This window comes from Mustelus asterias, chromosome 10 (genome assembly GCF_964213995.1).
Source record: "Mustelus asterias chromosome 10, sMusAst1.hap1.1, whole genome shotgun sequence".
Taxonomy (NCBI): Eukaryota; Metazoa; Chordata; class Chondrichthyes; order Carcharhiniformes; family Triakidae; genus Mustelus; species Mustelus asterias.
Genome location: NC_135810.1, coordinates 111,884,488 through 111,908,099, shown reverse-complemented (window position 1 = coordinate 111,908,099; position 23,612 = coordinate 111,884,488). Strand labels below are relative to the sequence as shown.

Genomic DNA, 23,612 nt, shown 5'->3' with positions numbered 1-23,612 from the left:
TTGGCCGTGTTAAATTCTCCCTCGGGGCACCTGAACAGGTGCCGGAATGTGGCGACTAGGGGATTTTCACAGTAACTTTATTGCAGTGCGAATGTAAGTCTACTTGTGACACTAATAAATAAAAGATACAGTGAAGTAAAAATGCTAATGTAGTGCATTGACCAAATTTATATGTAATACAAACTGATTTGTTCATTTTGTTAAGGGATGGAGAGGTGTTTAATTCAAGCTGCCCAGTGGGAAACTGACAGCATTAGGTCAGAGCTCTGACGAAGGTCTTCCAGACTCGAAACGTTGGCTCTACTCTCTCTCCACAGATGCTGTTAGACCGGCTTAGATTTTCCAGCATTTTCTGTTTTTGTTGCGATGGCCATACTAGTCTGAAAACGCCCGATCTCGTCTGATCTCGAAAGTTAAGCAGACTCAGGCCTGGTTAGTACTTGGATGGAGACTGCCTGGGAATACCAGGTGCAGAAGTCTTTAGTGGCGGCATGGTGGCACAGTGATTAGCACTGCTGCCTCACGGCTTCAAGGACCTGGGTTTGATTCCCGGCTTGGGTCACTGTCTGTGTGGGGTTTGCACATTCTCCCCGTGTCTGCATGGGTTTCCTCCGGGTGCTCTGCTTTCCTCCCACAGTCCAAAGATGTGCATGTTAGGTGAATTGGCCATGCTAAATTGCCCCTTAGTGTCCCGGGGTGTGTAGGTTAGAGGGATTAGCAGTGTAAATATGTGGGGTTACGGGGATAGGGCCTGGGTGGGATTGTTGTTGGTGCAGACTTGATGGGCCGAATGGCCTCCTTCTGCACTGCAGGATTACTGTGGTACTTCTATAGTATTATGTGTCAGTTTGATACACCGTAGAATTTTCCAAGGGATGGGGTGTAACATTGGAGTTGGATATAAGCTTGCTAGTTTTCCGCTGAAGTTATCCCAAAGATCTAAGTTTCTTGTGTTTTGTTCTGCAGGTTTTTGGTAGCATAGTCTTTGATGGTAATTGTTAACAGTAAAACTCATGGCTTTTATTCCCATACTTCTTGCAAAGGCTTGTGAAATAGAAGATCGAAGACCCCAAGAGGGTCTTTGGGTTTGAAGAGTGCCTTTTCTTTGATGTAAGAGTGGATTCTTTGAAGATTTTGTTCTTAAGATGTGCACATCACAGTAATTCATGAATTAATAGTCCAGGAAAAGACTATCCTCTCAGTGGTGTTCTCACCTTTGCAGTTGTACTGATCCTCAACACTCAATCAAGTAGGAAATTACATTTTTCATCTGCCTTGGGCCAATGCAAGGAACACATCCAACGTTAGCTTTACATTGACATACTCGCTGTAGCCAAGCCAATTGATTGTGTGGCAGGTCACGGAATTAGCACGTAAAATATTCATCTTTCTTCAAAGAACTTCTGAATCGCTATTAATCAAATTAAAACTTATTGGATCTCTGAAACAGAGAAAATATCTTGCTGGCCTTGGCCACTGAACACAAATGCTCTTAAGCTCCGTCTTGAATAACTTTAATACGATGCACTCTAAACAGGTCACATTTTGGACTTCTTTTTATTGTCATTATTTTTTCTTCCCACTCAGATTTCTGCTCTCGTATCTTGCCTCTCGCTTTCGCTGTCAAAACTTTATTGCTGCACTCTATTGAGTGTCTCAAAGCAAAATGACAGCACTTCACCTTGAAAAGATCAGAAATGTGCAAATCAGAAATGAAGAAAGTAGGTGGTGAAATATCTGTGACAGGTTGGTCTGTAACCAAAACTGGTGGCCAACCAAATTTGCTCGCAGTGTCTTCAGATCTCAAACTCCGGAATGCCCTTCCTAAACATTGGAACATTGGACTTAGGATCAGGAGTAGGCCATTCGGCTATTCGGGCCTGCTTTGCCATTCAGTAAGACCATGGCTGACCTGGTTGTGGCGACAACTTCACTTTGCCATCCGACCCCCATGAACTTTGACTCCCCTTGTCTCCCAAAAATCTGGCCAGCTCTGCCTTGAATGAATTCAATGTCCCAGCTTCCAAAGCCCTCCGGGGAACAGAATTCCACAGATTAACAACCCTCTGAGAGAAAACAAAAACTCCTCATCGCTGTCTTATAAAGTAGACCTCTGATTCTCAAATTGTGCCCCCTGGTCCGGGTCTCCCCTCCGAGTGGATACATCCTTCCAGCATTTTATTTATTCATTTTACAGGACGCCCCAATCTCTGGAGTAAAAAAACTCAGAGCCTCCCCATGGACACGTAGATTCCCCCCACACACACGTGGGAAACTCCCCCACTCCCTCCCCCCCCCCGCATGCACGCAGGGAACATCTCTGCAGGAACCACACACCCCCAAAAACACACACAATGCGGACCACCCCATGGAGCTCCCCAGAGGAACCCCCAGCACTACTCCCTGGCACTGCCTTGGCACACTGACACTGTCAGAGTACCAGAGGACAGTGCCAGTGTGCCAGGGGGCAGTGCCAATGTGCCAGAGCAGTGCTAGAGGGCAGTACCAGTGTGCTGGGACAGTGCCAGAGGGCTGTATCAGTGTGCTGGGGGCAGTGCCAATGTGCAAGTGCAGTGCCAGTATGCCAGGGACAAAACAAGGGGCCAGTGCCAGGGGGCAGTGCCAGTGTACCCAGGGACAAAGCAGGGGTGTGCTGGGTGCCAGAGAGCAGTGTCAGGGTGCCAGGGGGCAGTACCAGGGCTGTGCCAGGATACTATCTCGGCATATCCATCTCCTCCGGGGGCTATACCTATCCGTTTGCCCCCAGCAGGTTCCCTTCACCTGGTTCCCATTTTTAAAAATTTGTTGTAAACCTTGTCAACAGTGAGTGTGGGCATGAACCTTCTTTCAAATAAGGACCAGTACTGCACAAGGCACTCCAGATGTGGTCTCACCAATACTCTGCACACCTAAGATAAAACTTTCCGACTTTTATATTCCATTCCGCTAACGTTCCATTTGCCTTCCTGATCACTTGCTGTGTCTGTAACCAGTTGTGAATCATGTGTCAGGATGCCAGAGCCTGATTGGATTTGATTTATTATTGTCACATGTATTAACATACAGTGAAAAGTATTGTTTCTTGCACGCTATACAGAGAAAGCATACCGTTCATAGAGAAGGAAACGAGAGAGTGCAGAATGTAGTGTGACAGTCATAGCTAGGGTGTAGAGAAAGATCAACTTAATGCAAAGTAGGTTCATTCAAAAGTCTGATGGCAGCAGGGAAGAAGCTGTTCTTGAGTCGGTTGGTACGTGACCTCAGACTTTTGTATCTTTTTCCCGAAGGAAGAAGGTGGAAGAGAGAATGTCCGGGGTGCGTGGAGTCCTTAATTATGCTGGCTGCTTTGCCGAGGCAGCGGGAAGTGTAGACAGAGTCAATGGATGGGAGGCTGGTTTGAATGATGGACTGGGCTACATTTACGACCTTTTGTAGTTTCTTGTAGTCTTGGGCAGAGCAGGAACCATACCAAGCTGTGGTACAACCAGAAAGAATACTTTCTATGGTGCATCTGTAAAGGTTGGTGAGAGTCATAGCTGACATGCCAAATTTCCTTAGTCTTCTGAGAAAATAGAGTACCATCGAGTGCGGCAATCTCACTCTATTTAACTTTTCTATCCTTCCTGCCAAACTGCAAGATCCTTTCTGCCTCTCTCCTCGTTTCAAAGCCTCCATGACAGCTCCTTCTTTGACCATCTGGCTCAATATTTCCTTAATGTGGCTCAGTGTCACAGGATGTTTGGCAGCGCACTTGTGAAGGAGATTTTACTGGGTTAAAGTTGCTGCTTAAAACAAGTTGTGTTGGTGCCGGAGAAACCTACCAACCAAGAGAAAGAGCCAATCATATCATCCAAGGTGCAGAACACCTGGACACCAGTCAGTGAGAAGCCACAAATGATCTGAACGACAAGCATTTATTGCCCATCCCTAGTTGCCCGAGGGGAGTTGACCACATTGCTGTGGGTCTGGAGTCCAATGTAGGCCAGACCCAGTAATGACAGCAGATTTCCTTCCCTAAAGGACATTAATGAACCAGATGGGCTTTTAACAATAATCAATGATGGTCCTGTGAAGTTGTATGAACTAAGGAATAGCATGATGGGAAAATTGGTCAGTTATTTGGTACAATATAAGCAAGGCTGAATCCGCATAACTTTAAGACTGTATGAGTAAATAAAACAAGATAAGGTCAGAGATGACGGAGTCACAGACCTTCTTCTGTTACATCAAAGGACAAGATAAGGGTATGAATGATGAGACAAAGAGTTCTAGGAGGTCAGCAAGTTGTGCCATGATTAATGATATTGCTTATGATTCTATTACTGATCGAATTCCTGAATAAGCTCTGGCCACGCAAACTGATAATGATTATGTATAAATACTGAACTGATTCTTTGTGTAATTGCGGACTTGAGGAGGAATTAGCAAGTCGTACCAACTGCTCTCTGAACTCAAGTTTTCAGCCAAAACTGCATGCAGTCTTTCGTAAATAAATATTAGTTGTTTTGTCGGAACGAACTTTGTTGAGTTTTTCTATCACAGTCAAGAAGCAGGAAAGTTTCCACTTCAACAGTCCAAAGATGTGCAGGGTTGGTTGATTGCCCATGCTAAAGTGGCCCTTAGTGCCCTAAGATGAGTAGTTTAGGGGGATTGGCAGGATAAATATGTTGGGTTATGGGGATAGGGTCTGGATGGGATGCTCTATCGGAATGTCAGTGCCGATGGGCCGAATGACAATGGCCTCCTTCTGTGCTGTAGGGATTCTATGATTGTGTGAACCTGTCTAATTTTCAGATTCCGATAATTTTCTTTCATTGACCGTCACAATGATTTACAAGGATTGTCGGTTCAAAATATATTTTTCTCAATGGAAAAGTTGACCATTGTCTCAGTTTGATTTTCGGGATGAGGTAAACCCAGTTGGAGGTGGGTTATTGGTCACTTCCTGATTGGTTACTCCCAATGACATGGCAATCATGGCAAGCTCATCTCTCTGTTCCTTTGGTTACCAATTCCGTTCAAATCATTCTCCTCCGAGAAAGATAGCAAACCATCTTTGAGGGTAATATTGTTTACTTTTAAATGGAAAACTGTACAAACGATGACCCTCTGGGGGCATTTATTAGGTCATTTTCCTTCACGCACGTTTATAAAAGAAAGACTCGCATTTATAGCGCAGTTTTCATGACCACAGCATATTTCAGAACAGTTTCCAGTGAATAAAATGTGGTCACTGTTGTAAGGCAGGAACACAGCAGCCATTATGCATTTAATGATCGCTCACAGACCACAATGTTGTGACAATGACCAGTCTGTTCTTTTGTGGTGTTGACTGAGGGATGCATATCAGCTTGGAGACCACAATAACTCTCCTGCTCCTCTTTGTAACAGTGCTACGGGATCTTTGATACCCAACAGGGTAGATGGGGCCTTGGTCTAACTTTTCCTCTGAAGGAGGGCACTCTGATGAGGCAGTACTCCTTCAGTACTGCACTGGGAGTGTCAGCGTGGATTTTTATTTCAAGCTCTGAAGTGGAACCCGCAATTCAGAGGTGAGAGTGTTACGAACTGAGTCCTAACTGTTTAAATCATTGAAACAATGGTGCAGGAAATGATTTAGAGCAATATTTTAAAGGTAAGAAACATCTGTCTTAACTCTCGGTTCGATAAGATCATGGGCGGGATTTCCCGGCCCTGTCCCGCCCAAGGCAATGCCCCAAGGCTGCACAGGTGAACCACACAAAACGCCGTAGACATCAGCGGGACAGGATGATCCTGCAGCTAGCCAATGGCGAACCGCATCCGCTGCTGGACAACATGCCAAGGCAGGGCTGAAAAACCCTGCCCCAAGGCTGATCTGATTGGAGCCGGCTGTCTACTACCAATAATCTTTCACCCCTTGCTTATCAAGAATCTGTCCACCTCTGCCTCTCTGTTTAGCTTTTGTTTCCTGCACTTCCAGCTTTCAAAGCTTGGATGTAAAGAATTATTTCATTCTTTAACTCCTCCGAAGTCTTACAAAGTATGATATTATACATCCAGCATTCTCCCCCTAACCTACAACCATCACCTTTCATACCTTGGGAACTACTGTTGACCAGAAATTTAGCTTAGACCAGTCATATCAACACCGGGGCAGAGGTTTGATTTGATTTGATTTATTATTGCCACATGTATTAGCATATAGTGAAAAGCATTGTTTCTTGCGCGTTATACAGACAAAGCATACCGTTAATAGATAAGGAAAGGAGAGAGTGCAGAATGTAGTGTTACAGTCATAGCTAGGGTGTAGAGAAAGATCAACTTAATGCAAGGTAAGTCCATTCAAAAGTCTGATGGCAGCAGGGAAGATGCTGTTCTTGAGAAGGTTGGTGACCTCAGACTTTTGTATCTTTTTCCCGAAGGAAGAAGGTGGAAGAGAGAATGTGCAGGGTGCGTAGGGTCCTTAATTATGCTGGCCGCTTTGCCAAGGCAGCGGGAAGTGTAGACAGAGTCAATGGATGGGAGGCTGGTTTGCATGATGGATTGGGCTAAATTCACAACCCTTTGTAGTTCCTTACGGTCTTGGACAGAGCAGGAGCCATACCAAGCTGCGATACAACCAGAAAGAATGCTTTCTATGGTGCATCTGTAAAAATGGGTGAGAGTCATAGCTGACATGCCAAATTTCCTTAGTCTTTTGAGAAAGTAGAGGCGTTGATGGGCTTTCTTAACAATAGTGTCGGCATGGGGGGGACCAGGACAGGTTGTTGGTGATCTGGACACCTAAAAACCTGAAGCTCTTGACCCTTTCTACTTTGTCCCCATTGATGTAGACAGGGGCATGTTCTCCTATACGTGGGGCACTCTCCAACAGCTGGATCACCTCTGACCTTTCTCGGTTGGAGTCAGGCGTGTGGAGGAATATACCTGCTTAGCTAAATAGGTGCAACCCCAGCAACACTCGCGAAGCTTGACACCATTCAGGATGAAGCAGTACCACTGCCACAAAAGATAAACCTCACCCCCTCTAGTGGGATCTTCCCATCCCACCACCTCCAACAGCCATGTACTATTTAAAGGGGAGGCGGTGGCCTAGTGGTATTATCACTATTAATCCAGAAACTCAACTAATGTTCTGGGGACCCGAGTTTGAATCCTGCCACGGCAGAGGGTGGAATTAGAATTCAATAAAAAATACTTGGAATTAAGAATCTGCTGATGACCATGAAACCATTGTCGATTGTCGGGAAAAACCCATCTGGTTCATTAATGTCCTTTGGGAAAGGAAATCTGCCGTCCTTACCTGGTCTGGTCTACATATGACTCCAGAGCCACAGCATTGTGATTCTCAACTGCCCTCTGAAATGGCCTAGCGAGCCACTCAGTTTCAAGGGGAACTCGGGATGGGCAATAGATGCTGGCCAGTCAGTGACGTCCATGTCCCACAAATGAATTTTTAAAAATTACAGAAAGTAGTAGCTCATTAAACTGATTTTCACAGCACCTCACAGCCCCAAGACTACCTTCCTAAGAAGGACAAGATCAGTAAAGCCATTGGAACGTTCCTCCACCAGTTATATACCATCATGACTTGGATACATATCACCCCCTTGCATTATTGTAAGATCCTGGTTTGGTAGGCACAGATCACTCAGAATAAGCGGTGATTTTAAGATAGTTTATTAATTTTATTAAGAAGCAACAGTTTAAATATGATAGTGATGTAAATGGGCAGCAAAGACATACAACCCATTAGCAGTAGATAACTGCTGACCAGTCCCTGTCTGGACCAAGTGATTGGGACGTAAGGGGTTGTTGATCTGCATGGCTGATAGAATCATAGATTTGCTACAGTACAGAAAAAGGCCATTCGGCCTATCGAGCCTGTGCTGGCAGCAATCCCACCCCGCCCCTATCCCCTGATCTCTGCGGCAGTCTCCTCTGAACGGTCCTGGATCAGACAATAGGATGAATAAAGTTGGTCTCCATGACTGGAAGTGACATTTTCTTTTGTTTTCTTCCATCTCCTTCAGTCTCACCTGGTTGTCAGGCCGGAGTCAGCACGAGACCCACTCGAGAAGCTCTCTTCCATTCGGAGTGAATTTCCCCCCTCGATAGTTTGTTTCTGTACCTCATTTCCGGGAGGTTTATGCCAATCATTCAGCCCATCTAACACCAGTAGTAGGAAAAACGTTACGAGTCTGTTCTAAAGGATGCAATAACAGGCCACTTAGAAAATATCAACAGGATTAGACAAAGTCAGCATGAATCTATGAAAGGGGAATCATGTTTGACAAAGCTAATGGATGTAACTTGTAGAAGTCTGCACATTCTCCTTGTATCTGCGTGGGTTTCGTCTGGGTGCTCCAGTTTCCTCCCACAGTCTGAAAGACGTGCTGGTTGGGTGCATTGGCCACACTAAATTCCCCCTCAGTGTACCCGAACAGGCGCCGGAGTGTGGCAACTAGGGGATTTTCACATCATTGCAATGTTAATGCAAGCCTACTTGTGACACTAATAAATAAACTTTAGACTTATCAGCAAGTGACAGAGATTCAAGGTAATCCCTCCTATTTCTGCTTGAAGCCCATAAACTAATCTTGTGGCTCATCACTTGCTAGGATACGCTGTTTAACCTTCAGAGAGTTTGTTTACACTTGGGTCATGGGGTCACCTCACAAACCCCCATCAAAATTAAAAATGCCCTGTTTCAGTGCTTGTGTCCTTGACAGTGAGAACGGCATTCGCTGCTGTGGTAAATGTCCCTTAAAGGGCAACACAGCAGAGTATGGGTCACCTGGCCTGGAAGACCAATCAGTGACTCAGAGTGGGGAATCACCCCAGGGGGAGCAGTTCTCTTAGGCAGAGGCATTTCAGAACTAGCTGCAGACATTGCTCTAGTAGATCCTTGTCAATAAATCTTTTTCTGTTCACTCTGAAAGTGCAGCATTACATCCAGTGGCACAGTGGTTAGCACTGCTGCCTCACAGTGCTAGGAACCCGGGTTTCATTCCCAGCTTGGGTCACTGTCTGTGTGGAGTTTGCATGTTCTCCTCGTGTCTGCGTGGGTTTCCTCCGGGTGCTCCGACTTCCTCCCACAGCCCAAAAGATGTGCTGGTTAGGTGCATTGGCTATGCTAAATTCTCCCTCGGTGTACCCAAACAGGCACCGGAGTGTGGTGACGAGGGGATTTTCATAGTTACTTCATTGCAGTGTTAATGTAAGCCTATTTGTGACAATAATAAATAAACTTTGAACTTTTAAAAATATCTTGTAATCCCAGGAAGTTGCTATAGGAGCTTTCTTCATATAAGAGAAAACTATTCCAATAATATTCAATACATTTCTTAGGATTTTATGGAGATTTTAAGAGTGATTTCTTGCATTATGGCTGGGTCAATATCCTGGTATTGCCACACACCAAAGAGAGAGCATCATCACCTCAAGGATTGCATTGGTTTAATAAGAATCGCCATCACTTATCAGAACAATGACACAAAACCTCAAGGGAATGTGTGTGGTGAGGAGGGAATAAAGAGGCTTCAAGGTGATTTAGACAAGTCCAGTGAGTGGGCAAATGCAGGAAAACATAAGTGTAAAGTTATCCACTTTAGTGGTAAAAACAGAATGGCAGAGTATTATTTAAATGGTGATAGATTGGGAGGTCAGTCTTATACAAAGCTGGATATGAGTCACCCATATCAGCAACTCAAATTAAATGACGCTTCCCGAGGTTATGTCACGACAAACGCACACACAGGGTCATTCCAATACACACGCCTGCCTTTTGGCGTGTCCTTACCATGTACAGTCTTCCAGAGGACAACGGAAAGTGTGTTGCAGAGGCTGCAACAAGTTGTGGTATACCTTCATGATGTTCTCATAACTGGATCGACAGAAGCCAAGTACCTAGCTAACTTAGGCAAGCAGTAAGTAGTCTCACAACACCAGGTTAAAGTCGAACAGGTTTATTTGGTAGCATGAGCTTTCGGAGAGCTGCTCCTTCATCAGATGAGTGCCACATCATAACTTAGAGGAGGCACTGAAGAGAATTCAAGAGGCTGGAGTTCACCTCCAGAAGGAGAAATGTTCTTTGCCAGCCACTGAGCTACCCTACCTGGGGTACCATGTAGATGCACAAGGATCCCACCCCATGGAAGACAAGGTCAAGCCATAAAGGAGGAACCCTGGAGACCAGAATTCCATGCTTCCTTCTTGGCTACCGGGCCACTCCGCCACAGGAGTCCCGCCAGCAGAGTTGTTAATGAACTGTCATCTCAGAATGAGACTGAGCCTCGAGCTTCCAGGTTTGCTGGGTAGGAGAGAGAGCAGCCAAAGCAATCAGAAGGTAAATCAAGGATCATGTCCGTCAATGTGGAAATTCAATTGTAATTCCAGCTCTGGCCAAATATTTAATTCACTTTGTTCTGCAAGATTAAGAATGCTCACTTCAAATAAAGCACCGTGGGGTTGCTGGGACTTGTGAAACTATCGTTAAAAGCAGTTAAAAACTGCAGATGCTGGTGTGGAAATTAAGGTACAACAACAAAGGCAGGCAACTCTGTCAGCAAGTATGGAAACAAGGCCTCATTGAGGTCAGCAGTTGTGCATTCAGGAAAGAATCGAACCTTGTGCCAGCTCCATAAACATTCCATTCCCCAGCCACAGGATGAAACAAAGACAAAGTTACCATGGCAAATGCCAAAAAACAAGATAGGTTGACGTATTACGCTAATGAAGGAGACGGTTTTCTATTGGATAATGCAAAAAGCTATGCTATGATTGGTGGACTATGGATGCAAATTAAGGATTAGAAAGTTGCTCATTTCTCATTTGCTGTAATTAACTATAACTGTTAATTATCTCTATGAATCAACAGAGCATCAGAGTGAAATTCACTGTATCTGTTCTCCTTGCTAGCAGGTAATAAAAGCTTAGGAGATTGAGCGCTCACGGTGCATGGTCTAGTTAATCCTCAACGTGGATGATGCCGCGTATGTGAGGAATTTTGGTAGTGGGTCGAGTTGGGTCCCTGGAAGCTTTGTCTCTAAAACTGGACCCCTGACTTAACAAGTGGACATAGAAGGAAGTATCACCCAAAAACACACAGAAAACACACACTTTTTGAGAACGAGAGATGCTCCAACAGCCAGTTTTGCCGTAGGAAGTATATTGCCATTAGAAAATGTTGCCGACTGTTTTAGCGCTGAAGTACTTGTTCGTCCTGTGGCAGGCGCAACTGACGTCTCCATGGAAACAGCTAGAACTGAGCTGCCTGTGCTTGAAGAGGCAGCTGTTATTGTGGTTTAGGCTGACAGCAATCCTGTGGATGCGCTACGGGCAGAGGAGTTACGCCACTCCACAGAGATTCGGAAAACCCCTGAAAGACGTGGACCGGAATTTGACTGTTCCGCCCTCCATGGGAATCAGAGCGGGTGAGGGGCAGACCTTGGAACGATCCATTGACTCAGGCAGGATTTTACGGTTTCGGGACGAGCGAGGTCATAAAATCCCGCCCTTGATTTATAGTCAACTAAATTCATGTGGTAAATGTTTAATTATCTGGAACTGTGTAAATTGAGTATTTGTACGAAGGGACTTAGAGGGGGAGGGATGTGGTGATTGTCCCTTTAAGGATCAATCTGCAGAGTAAGGGTCACATGACCTGGGGAACCAATCAGGGAGCAGGATGCGGGGGGAGGAGGGACTCACTGTTCAGAGCTATCTTGGGAGCTGATCGCAGCCATAAATCTACAAGCCCCTGTCTCATTTTAACCTATAAATAAACAAGATGTGTTTTCCTTAAACTGGTGAATGAGCATCTTTACACAAGACAAATAAATGGAGTGAAAATACTGATCAGCCATGTTAAAATTGAGTTGTTGAATGAGCTCGAGGGGCTGAATGGCCTATTTTTCTTGCTATGCTCCCACTGTGCTCTGTAACAATAATAAAGCATGACTCCCGACCCATCAGTGCAACCTATTGTTCAGAGCGTAAAGGATTCATTCCAACTCAGCAGCTTGTAAAGCTCAAAACCATTTTTCTTCATGCAATAATCCTCCCTTTCATCACAAATACAATGTTTTGATTTTTATCAGCGTGCTCTGTCTCTGCACAGCCTCAAGCTCCATCTTATTTCCTCTGGATATTGTTCAAATCGGCCAATTATTTAATGTTCCAGATTTCAGCTCTCTCTCCCAATTCAATTGGTCCGAGGTGTCTCTCTAGTCAACAATTACAGACACGCCAAAACAGATTGCCCAACAAGTGATATCTTCCAGTCCACTGCTGTCTTCCTTTTTTTTCCCATTTCTTCAGCAATAAAGCAATGCTCTCATACGGGAAGACATTGGCACTTCACAGGGAAGTGAACTTTTATGTCGATACCAGATGAAAAGATAACTAAGAGAAAAAAAGTGACGTTTGTTGAAAGCCTACTCAGAGAAACAGCCCGGCGTAGAATCCTACAGTGCAGAAGGAGACCATTCAGCCCATCGAGTCTGCAACAACCACAATCTCACCCAGGCCCTATCCCCGTAACCCCGTGCATTTACCCTAGCCAGTCCCCCTGACACGAAGGGGAAATTTATCTTGGCCAATCCACCTAACCTGCGCATCTTTGGAATGTGGGAGGAAACCAGAGCACCCGGAGGAAACCCACGCAGACATGGGGAGAATGTGCAGGCTCCGCACAGACAGTGACTCAAGGCGGGAATCAAACCCGGGTCCCTGGCGCTGTGAGGCAGCGGTGCTAACCACTGTGCCACCGTGCCGCCCCATGTACAAAATGCTTTCTCCATGTTCAGTAGAATCAGGGGGAAAACAAGCAAAATAAGGGAGCTATGATTAGATTAGATCGCACGCACAAGCTCGAGTTTTCAAAACCTATGAATTGCAAAACCTATGATTTTCGGCACTCCACCATTGGTGGCCATGCCTTCAGTTACCTGGACCTATACACCCTGCAATTCTCTCCCTAACCCTGTCAGTCTACCTCTCTCTCTTCCTTCAAATCCTTAAAACCTCTTTGACCAAGTTTGATCTCAACTTGAGTCCCTATACCTCATGCTGTATGATAATCGTCCCGTGGGAAGCCTCGGGATGTTTTACTTCATGAAGGGTGCTTTGTAAATACAGATGATGACCCAAGCCGGGAATCGAACCTGAGCCCCTGGCGCTGTGAGGCAGCAGTGCTAACCACTGTGCCATCATGCCGCCCTTATACCTCTTTGTCCGAGGCACCTCGCTGTTTTAAAAACAAAACTAATCTTGCTTCTCTAATTCAAACCGTTTTGACAAAAATCATCTGTGGGACATGGGCGTCGTTGGCCGGCCATGCTAAATCCTCCCTCAGTGTACCCAAACAGGCGCCAGAGTGTGGCGACTAGGGGATTTTCACAATAACTTCATTGCAATGTTAATATAAGCCTACTTGTCACACTAAAATAGATATTGATTGTCAAGCTTGCTAAGAGAGATATTTATTGTAAGTTGTGACTAGACATGACCTGTTCTCCACATAACATATGGCAGACTCTTAACTGCAATTTAGCTTTAGAATCACATAATAATTCCTGTTTATTATTTTCCCTGGTGAATACTTTGAGACTATTATTCTCCAGTGGTGACATAACATAAGCCTCTCAGTCTTCAATCATTGTAATCTCACAGCTTTTAGAAGTGACTAGAGATCAAATCACGGAAAGTTTTTATTGCAATCATAGTATATATTACCAAAAGATTGGTGACAGTAAGTATGACGCTGTGGTTTCATTTAGGGCTTCATTTTCTGCTGCTTGGAAAGAATTTGAAGATTTATGGCTTGTTACATCCTCTGAATCCCAGTCCAACCATCCTTTGTCTTACTACCTCACTGGGTTTTGCTTCACTATCTGCTTTGCCTTTCTCACCAGGTTAGTTCTCTCGAGTTAAGCTCTCTGCTCTGTCAGGGGTGGGTGATATCGTATGGATGGTGAGAGGATTTGCTACATCCGCTGACTCTAATCCTGCCAGGTATGATTGCCTCGTGGATAAGGTGTCACACAACACCTTAAGAGAGGGAAGGCTGGTAATCCTCAAGTTTACAAGTTCAAAGTTCCATTACGACAAGTTCTGGAATTGAATAAATCTGGTTAAATTTGATTTGATTTGATTTATTATTGTCACATGTATTAGTGTACAGTGAAATGTATTGTCTCTTGCGCGCTATACAGACAAAACATACTGTTCATAGAGTACATAGGGAAAAGGATTTGATTTATTATTGTCACATGTTTTTTTACACAGAGAGTGGTGGGTGCCTGGAACTCGTTGCCGGGAGAAGTAGTGGAAACGGATGTGGTAGTGACTTTTAAGGGGTGTCTTGACAAATGCACGAATAGGATGGGAATAGAGGGATATGGTCCCCTGAAGGGTAGGGGGTTTTAGTTCAGTCGGGCAGCATGGTCAGTGCAGGCTTGGAGGGCCGAAGTGCAATGAAGCTAATTTGCTTAAATCTTTTAAGACTGTTCCTGTGCTGTAATTTTCTTTGTTCTATCTTCAGGGGTGAAGGAGAAAGCAAGGGCAAAAAAAGAAGCCCAGCTGATAACTTAGAAATCATACACCTGCAGTGCAGAAGGAGGCCATTCGGCCCATCGAGTCTGCACTGATAACAATCCCACTCCAGGCCCCATCCCTACAACCCCACACATTTACCCCGCTAATCCCTCTAACTTATCAAACCTTTTCTCTTCTTAGCAACAAGGACGGACCCCACGACTGGCACTCTTGTGTTGCTGAAAGCTTTCATGTTCAGAAACCCACACAGGTCTGCTCACTGAAGTCTTATTGCCTCATAAATCCAGTTTGGTGATGCTTAATGAACTGCAGAAGGCTGCTGTCCAGAAACATCACAAACATTTTGGCTATAGCGTGAATCAGCCAGGCTAATTACTACCAATTCATGCAGAGGTCAAGGGCAACATATTTAATGCAATGGAGTCGCAGCCAGTGGGAACAGGACTGACTGATCTCAGCAACCTTCAGACGAGACTTTATCCTCATGTGTCTGACTGGATTGAGGTTCACACCCTTTTCGCATATTTAAGCCACTAACTACCTTGACTTTTCCCCTTACTTGTTATTACCTTGAAATAATTCCTTTCTCCATCTTTGTATCAGGAGATTATAAAGCTCCCCATACAAAACATATTAGTGGTTGAAACGTCTTAGAAGAGTTAAGCAAATTAGTTCCTTTGCCCATCGTAACTACGCACACAAATAAATCACCGCCTGTCTCACAAGTGGGGGAATAAATATTTATTTAAGATTCCTGTCCCGTGCATTCAGGGTTTGATATTGGTGGCAGGGAATGGGAAACTTTTAAAGATTTTTAAAAAACTTTTATCAGAAATCACAGCACGTGTATTTGGTGCTGCAAAAAGATTCAAGTTGAATAAATACATTAAAGTTGAGAACTTTTAATCTGAGCTTCTCCGAAAGCTTGAACAATTTGACATCTGTACTAATTCTATGCTGAACACTTTTCAGTTCCCTCTTAAATAAGAGAAATGTTGCTGAATCGGGGGGGGCGGGTGGGGGGGGTGGGGGGGGGGGGGTGGGGAGGGGCACAGTGGCACAGTGGTTAGTCACAGCGCCAGGGACCCAGTGCCCGCCTTGGGTCACTATCAGTGCAGAGTCTGCACGATGATGTGCGGGTTAGGTGGCTTGGTCATGCTAAATTGCCCCTTAGTGTCAGGGGGGCTGGCAGGGTAAGTACGTGGGGTTATGGGGATAGGGCCTGGGTGGGATTGTGGTCGGTGCAGGCTCGATGGGCCAAATGGCCTCCTTCTGCACTGTAGGGATTCTATGATTCTATAACTTTCCAGTTTCGTAAAAAAATGTTTTTCCTACAGCTCTATAAAACTGCCACTCAGCTAGCCCTTTTAAAGTATCTACAGCAGAAACTGAAAGCACTTGACATTTCTTTCTCTTTTGCAATAAACATTGTGTAATGGACAGAATAGATCATAGAGAAAGAGCTGTTAATCAACCAATACATTCCTTGGGCTGCAGTTGTTTCAACAGGCTAATGGATGACTGGCTTTCAGCCAAAGATACACAATGAGGCTTGCAGTTTCAGTTATTGAGAAAGAGTCTGGGAAGTTGGGCACTTGTATAGAGTTTCGCAAAAGCATTTTTAAAAGAAAGTAAAAGGTTATGAATATTTTCTGCGCATGCCGTTGTTACTGTTGGGTTTGGGGGTTCTATACACTGTGTATACTGGGTGAATTGACATGGAGGTACCATAAGTGGACATGTAGATGGGGCCATAAGAGGTGAGTGGACGGGTATAGGTTGGCACAGAGGATACATGGACAATGGGGATGGATGGGCACAAAGAGTTGCTTGAATTAGCACGGATAGGACATGAGGGGGAAGAGCGAGAGGGCTTTTAAAAAAAAGTATTGATCTTATTGTAACTGGGGCAAAGTTCCACAGCACCAAGGAGGGCCTTTTAAATAGAATGCCTTGGTACTCAGCTGCCCCTGTTGCTGCCTCAGAACTCTTTCTGGGGGCCATGGGCCGAATTCAAGTTACCTCCAGACCCCTCCTGAAATGAAAATTCCACACTTGCAGGCAATTTCTCTCAGCGGGTGACTTCTAACCCCTGTTATCCATCTCTGGGATGGAACTCCAACCCTGTGAAACTGCAGGATTGTTGTAAAAACCCATCTGATTCACCAAGGTTCTTTAGGGAAGGACATATCTGCCATCCTTGCCTGGTCTTGACAGCATGTGATTCCATGTTAACTCATGCATGGTGAGAGTGACTGCCCTTGAATTAACACAATGGTATGAGGGCCCACTGACAGCACGTGGGGGCATAGGTTGGCATGGAGAGTATGGGTGGGGCATGAGCTGGCATTGGGGGGGGAGAGGGGGTGCTTGGGTAAGACCTTTTGAATGAATTGTTCCATAGGGTCCCAAATCCAGTTTATGGTTCACGACGGGGCTGTGAACAACGGGTCCTTAAGAAGCTTCACAACCATTGCAGATGCCTATTCCTGCAATAATGCCAACCGGGTCAGGAATAGGGTGTGTGAGGTTACTGCCTGCCACCCTCCTCCTGCTCGAGTGAAAACTGTGGGTGCAGGAAGTGAGGGCAGGAATCCAGAATCTGGTCCAATCCGTCCAAAATCTAACCCAACGGTTCATTTCAATGATATTTCAGCAGAAGTGCCACAGATCCCTCTCGGCGGATATAGACCTCATGGAATCTCATAGAATCCCTACAGTGCAGAAGAAGGTCATTCGGCTCATCGAGCCTGAACTGACAACAATCCCACCCTATCCCTATAACTGGACATTTACCCTGCTAATCCCCCTGAAAAGTGGTTAATTTCGCATGGCCAATCAACCTAAGCTGCACATCTTTGGAGTGCGGGAGGAAATGACCTGTGGAGTCTTCCTTGATAGGTGCATCTCTCAATTCTGGTATCATTCTTACACAGCTTTTTTGCAATTCACTGATATCCTTTCCGAGTTGTGGACACCAGAGCTACACTCAGTACTCCAGGTGTGGTCTAACCAAGGTTCTTTATGCACTACATTTCCATTTTCGTACTCTATTCCTCAAAAATTAGTTGCACTTTATGGCACGGTGGCACAGTGGTTAGCACTGCAGTCTCACAGCGCCAGCGACCCGTGTTCGGATTCCCGGCTTGGGTCACTGTCTGCACGTTCTCCCCGTGTCTGCGTGGGTTTCCCCCAGGTGCTCCGGTTTCCTCCCACAGTCCGAAAGATGTGCTGGTTAGGTGCATTGGCCATGCTAAATTCTCCCTCAGTGTTACCCGAACAGGCGCCGGAGTGTGGCGACCAGCGGATTTTCACAGTAATTTCATTGCAGTGTTAATGTAAACCTACTTGTGACGGATAAATAAACTTTGCTTTCACCAACTTGTCTTGCTGCTTTCAATGATTGACAGATAGGTATTCTCAGATTTCATTGCTCTTCTATCCCATTTAGCTTCCTACTTCCCGAGAAATTTGACCTCGTCCTTATTCTTCCTGTCAAAATGAAACATCTCATTCTTTAATCTAGTGAATTTCACTTACCCACTCGGCAAGCTTGTTTCTGTCCTCCAATATTTTGGTATTGCCCTCCAGAAAACTGGCACCAAAGGAAAACTGAACTTGATTAGTAACACAAAATGCAAAATAACAGTAGGAAAATCAGCTTTACACCCGGTTTTCCTTCTGTACCGTCATCTCAGAATCCATCTATTAAATATCAAACAACTTACAGCAAGTTTCTATACCACATTTCCACTGAATCACATTGTACATGAACTGTGCATTCCTTCAGAGATGAGAAAAGATTTACTAGGATGCTACCGGGACTTGATGGTTTGAGTTATAAAGAAAGGCTGGATAGACTGGGGCTTTTTTCCCTGGAGCGTAGGAGGCCAAGGGGTGATCTTATAGAGGTCTATAAAATAATGAGGGGCACAGATCAGTTAGATAGTCAATATCTTTTCCCAAAGGTAGGGGAGTCTAAAACTAGAGGGCATAGGTTTAAGGTGAGAGGGGAAGATGCAAAAGTGTCCAGAGGGGCAATTTTTTCACACACAGGGTGGTGAATGTCTGGAACAAGCTGCCAGAGGTAGTAGTAGAGACAGGTGCAATTTTGTCTTTTAAAAAGCATTTAGACAGTTACATGGGTAAGATGGGTATAGAGGGATATGGGCCAAACACGGGCAATTGGGACTAGCTTAGGGGTTTAAAAAAAAAGGGCAGCATGGACAAGTTGGGCCGAACGGCCTGTTTCCATGCTGTAAACCTCTATGACTCTATGTGCAGATGCCGGCATTGGACTGGGAGTGGGCACAGTAAGAAGCCTCACAACAGCTGGTTAAAGTCCAAAAGGTTTATTTGGAAACACGAACTTTCGGAGCGCTGCTCCTTCATCACGTGAGTCATTTGTTGCCTATCTCTAATTGCCCTCGAGAAGGTGGTGTTGAGCCGCCTTCTTGAACCAGCACTGTGGCACGGTGGTTAGCACTGCTGCCTCACAGCGCGAGGGATTGGGGTTCAATTCCGGCCTCGGGTCACTGGCTGTCTGGAGTTTGCATGTCCTTCCCGTGTCTGCATGGGTTTCCTCCGTGCACTCTGGTTTCCTCCCACAGTCCAAAGATGTGCGGGCTAGGTTGATTGACCATGCTAAATTGCTCCTTAGTGTCAGGGGGACTAGTAGGGTAAATACATGGAATTATGGGGATAGGGCCTGGGTGGGATTGTTGTTGGTGCAGGCTCGATGGGCCGAATGGCCTCCTTCTGCACTGTAGGGATTGTATGATTCTTTCTGGTGTAAGTATACCCACACTGCTAAGTAAAGCTTATGAGAACATAGTAATGCCAAACATAGTTATGTTGGCACAATGTAATTTACTTGAAATTCTGCAATAATTTCATTTTCAGTTTAAAGGAAGGTTGATCGAGATCGAAGTTAAGAGTGCTCATGATCTAACCTAGAGCTAAACTCTTACACCAGGGCACATGGCTTGATAAGAGAAAAACCAAGTACCCACTGTAGTAGAAGTCACTTCACGCATCTCAACCAAAAGACCTCAACAAGGGTCTTTTCATGTTATAATCTTTACAAGATCTCTAACCGTGCTCTCGGCAACTTTGTCTTCATTTGTAAACTCTTACCTCAACGATAAGGGGTCAATCTTCAATAATGGACGAACAAATTAATAAACTTTAGTTATTAGTGTCACAAGTCGTCTCACATTAACACAGCAATGAAGTTACTGTGAAAATCCCCTAGTTGCCACGCTCCGGTGCCTGTTCGGAGGCACTGAGGGAGAATTTAGCATGGCCAATGCACATGACCAGCATGTCTTTCGGACTGTGGGAGGAAACCCGAGCACCCGGAGGAAACCCACGCAGACGCGGCGAGAACGTGCAGACTCTGCACAGACAGTGAGTGACCCAAGCTGGGAATCGAACCTGGGTCCCTGGCACTGTGAGGCAGCAGTGCTAACCAATGTACCACACCCCCCCCCCCCCCACCCCACCCCCGCTCCCACCCCATTACCACCACCACCACCAAACTGCATCGCACCTGTATTAATAAAGCAGGCTGTGTGTATGTTGCTGGATTAGGCACCAGAGAGAGCCCATTCCAAACAGCATCTGGCTTCCATTTACTGAAGCTGCAAATCTTTCTGTCTGCCTCTCTTTCATGCTGGGTTCCCAGTCAGTCAGGAAGGTCAAGTCTACCCCATTCCATTAGATCAGTGCACCTGCCCATTTATTTTACTACCTTTATGTGAAAATTCTGCCAAAAGTTCAGGGTACATTGAAAAAAGCACGTCCTATTGATGTTCATGGTCCCCCCGTCTCTCTCCAGCAGAGTCCCACACCTGGCACAGATATGAAAAGTATCTTTCCTACTCATGCCGGAATCCTGATATTAAAATGTTACAGTGTCACGATTGCCTGCAGCACTGAGTCTTTCGGAGGATTAACTCGAAAGATTTATTCTTGCTCAGGTTTTGTCGGTACTTTCCCCTACCTTTCTTGCCTGTTGCAGTGTTGCACATTACTGGAATAGGGGGCTATAGGGGAACATAGCAATGGGAGCAGGCCATTCATGGAATCATAGGCCAGGATTTCACAGCCCCTCACGCCTGGTGTAATCTTATGGTCCCAACGAACTGAAAGAAGATTGAAATGGCTTGAGTTATAATTCAGCTCAAAAACTCCAAAGTCATAGAGTCATAGAGGTTTATAGCACTGAAACAGGCCCGTCGGACCAACTTGTCCATGCCATCCATTTTTCTTAACCACTAAGCCAGTGGTTAAATTGCCCACGTTTGACCCATATCCCTCTATACCCATCTTACCCATGTAACTGTCTAAATGCTTTTTAAAAAACAAAATTGTACCTGCCTCTGTTACCACCTCTGGCAACTCGTTCCAGACCTCGCCACCCTCTGTGTGAAAAAAATGTCCCTCTGGACCCTTTTGCATCTCTCCCCTCTCACTTTAAACCTATGCCCTCAAGTTTTAAATTCCCCTACCTTTGGGAAAAGATGTTGACTATCTAACTGACCTATTTTATTCTACAGACATCTATAAGATCACCCCTAAGCCTCCTACGCTCCAGGGAAAAATGTCCCAGTCTATCCAGCCTCTCCTTAAAACTCAAAACCATCAAGTCCTGATAGCATCCTAGCAAATCTTTTCTGCACTCTTTCTAGTTCAGGAATATCCTTTCTATAATAGGGTGACCAGAACTGTACACAGTATTCCAAAAAATGGCCTTACCAATGTCTTGTACAACTTCAACAAGACGTCCCAACTCCTGTATTCAATGTTCTGACAAATGAAACCAAGCATGTCGAATACCTTCTTCACCACTCTGTCCACCTGTGACTCCACTTTCAAGGAGCTATGAACATGTACCCCTAGATCTCTTTGTTCTGTAACTCTCCCCAACGCCCTACCATTAACTGAGTAAGTCCTGCCCTGGTTCGAACTACCAAAATGCATCACCTCACATTTATTTAAATTAAACTCCATCTGCCATTCATCAGTTTTGCAATTTGAATTTGGCTAGGATAAACATGATATGTTTCACTTCAGGTATGATTCAAATGACCCACTACAGAGCTTTTATCAAACAAAGTTTATTTAAGAATACAGGTGACATATAGCAATAACTTTTACCAATTACAAACAAGAAGAAAAAGCAACCATGATAGTGTAGAAACCTTAACAAGATCAGCCATGATCTTGTTGAATGGCGGGGCAGGCTCGAAGGGCCAGATGGCCTACTCCTGCTCCTATTTCTTATGTTCTTATGTTCTTAACAACTTTATGAAATGTTTCAACCAAACAAACCTCCATAAAACATACCCTTGCCTCATGTTTAGCACATAAAATGTTCACGTGATGTTGGAACTTAGTCCTTTGGTTGAAGATTTGAAACTCTGACTTCCCAGCCTTGTAACTTCCAGCTGCCCTTGAGATCGAGATAATGCCATTGCTGGCCTTTAGCTTCCAGCCAATGAGCCACTGCAAGAGACAGAATTCTCAGTCCAAGAAGGCAAGATGATTTGCTTCCAGCTGGGTCAATAACACATCCCTTCAAGCAGGGATGTGTCGTTGCAATTATACAGGGCCTTGGTGAGGCCACACCGAGAGTATTGTGTGCAGTTTTGGTCTCCTTTTCCGAGGAAGGATGTTCTTGCTCTCGAGGGAGTGCAGACAAGGTTTACCAGGCTGATTCCGGGGATGGCGGGACTGATGTACGAAGAGAGATTGACTAGGTTAGGATTGTTTTCGCTGGAGGATCTCATGGAGACTTATAAAATTCTAAAAGGACTAGACAGGGTAGATGAAGGGAGGATGTTTCTGATAGTGGGGGCGTCCAGAACCAGGGGTCACAGTCTGAGGATTCAGGGTAGGCCATTTAGGACGGAGGTGAGGAGACATTTTTTCACACAAAGAGTGGTGAGCCTGTGGAATTCATTACCACAGGAAGTAGTTGATGCCAAAACATTGAATGTATTCAAGGGGTGGCTGGATATAGCACTTGGGGTGAATGGGATCAAAGATTATGGAGAAAAAGCAGAATTAGACTATTCAGTTGGACAGTCAGCCATGATCGTGATGAATGGCGGAGCAGGCTCGAAGAGCCAAATGGCCGCCTCCTGCTCCTATCTTCTTTGTTCCTATGTTTCTAGCCAGCAAAATTTACAATACCAGGGAGAGAAAAACACTGTTTTTCAGTCTGATGTCCAAACACCTTCACTTAGTAAACTAAGTAAAAGTCTCACAACACCAGGTTAAAGTCCATCAGGTTTATTTGGAATCACAAGCCCCTGTGAAGACTTGATTACCTATAAAGACTCGCATTCCAACCATTCTTCACATTCCAAGCCATAATTAACTTGCAATTAAGTCTTTGTCTATAAATGCCGTGTTTGTGAAACCTGCCTCCACTCCCCTGATGAAGGAGCAGCGCTCCGAAAGCTCGTGATTCCAAATAAACCTGTTGGACTTTAACCTGGTGTTGTGAGACTTTTACTGTGCCCACCCCAGTCCAACTCCGATATCTCCACATCATTTCTAAACTAAAGTAGCGGCCCAAAACTGATAGTGAAAGAACTCCTGCACCTGACCTGTCCATCAATCTTCCTCCAACAATTCAGGGTCATTAAAAAAATCCCAGAAAGTATCTGAGGCCCAGAGTAAAATTTAACAAAACCCCACTTAAATCACGGAAACAGCAATAAAAGGACAGCTAAGCAGTCAGCTCTGCAACAATGAAAAAAACCAAAGCTGCTTATAACTGGAGAGAACATGATTAATAATAAAAAATTCTTAAAGGTACACTAGCATCACACTTGCCACGTCTACCATGGGCAGTTGGGGGGGAGGTGGGGGGGGGGGGACATGCCACGCCAGGGCCGTAAAATCCTAGCCATAGAATAAAATCCAATCATAGAATTCCTACAGTGCAGAAAGAGGCCATTCAGCCCATCGAGTCTGCAGCGACTCTCTCTGACACAGGCCCTTTCTCTCACACTATCCCTCTAACCCTACATATTTACCATGGCTAATCTACACATTTT

At 45.0% G+C, this 23,612-nt stretch overlaps 1 pseudogene; it reads left to right on the top strand.

The window, feature by feature from the left end:
* Positions 1–362: 362 nt before the first annotated feature.
* LOC144500115 (5S ribosomal RNA) lies at positions 363–480 on the top strand (annotated as a pseudogene).
* The last annotated feature ends 23,132 nt before the right edge of the window (positions 481–23,612 follow it).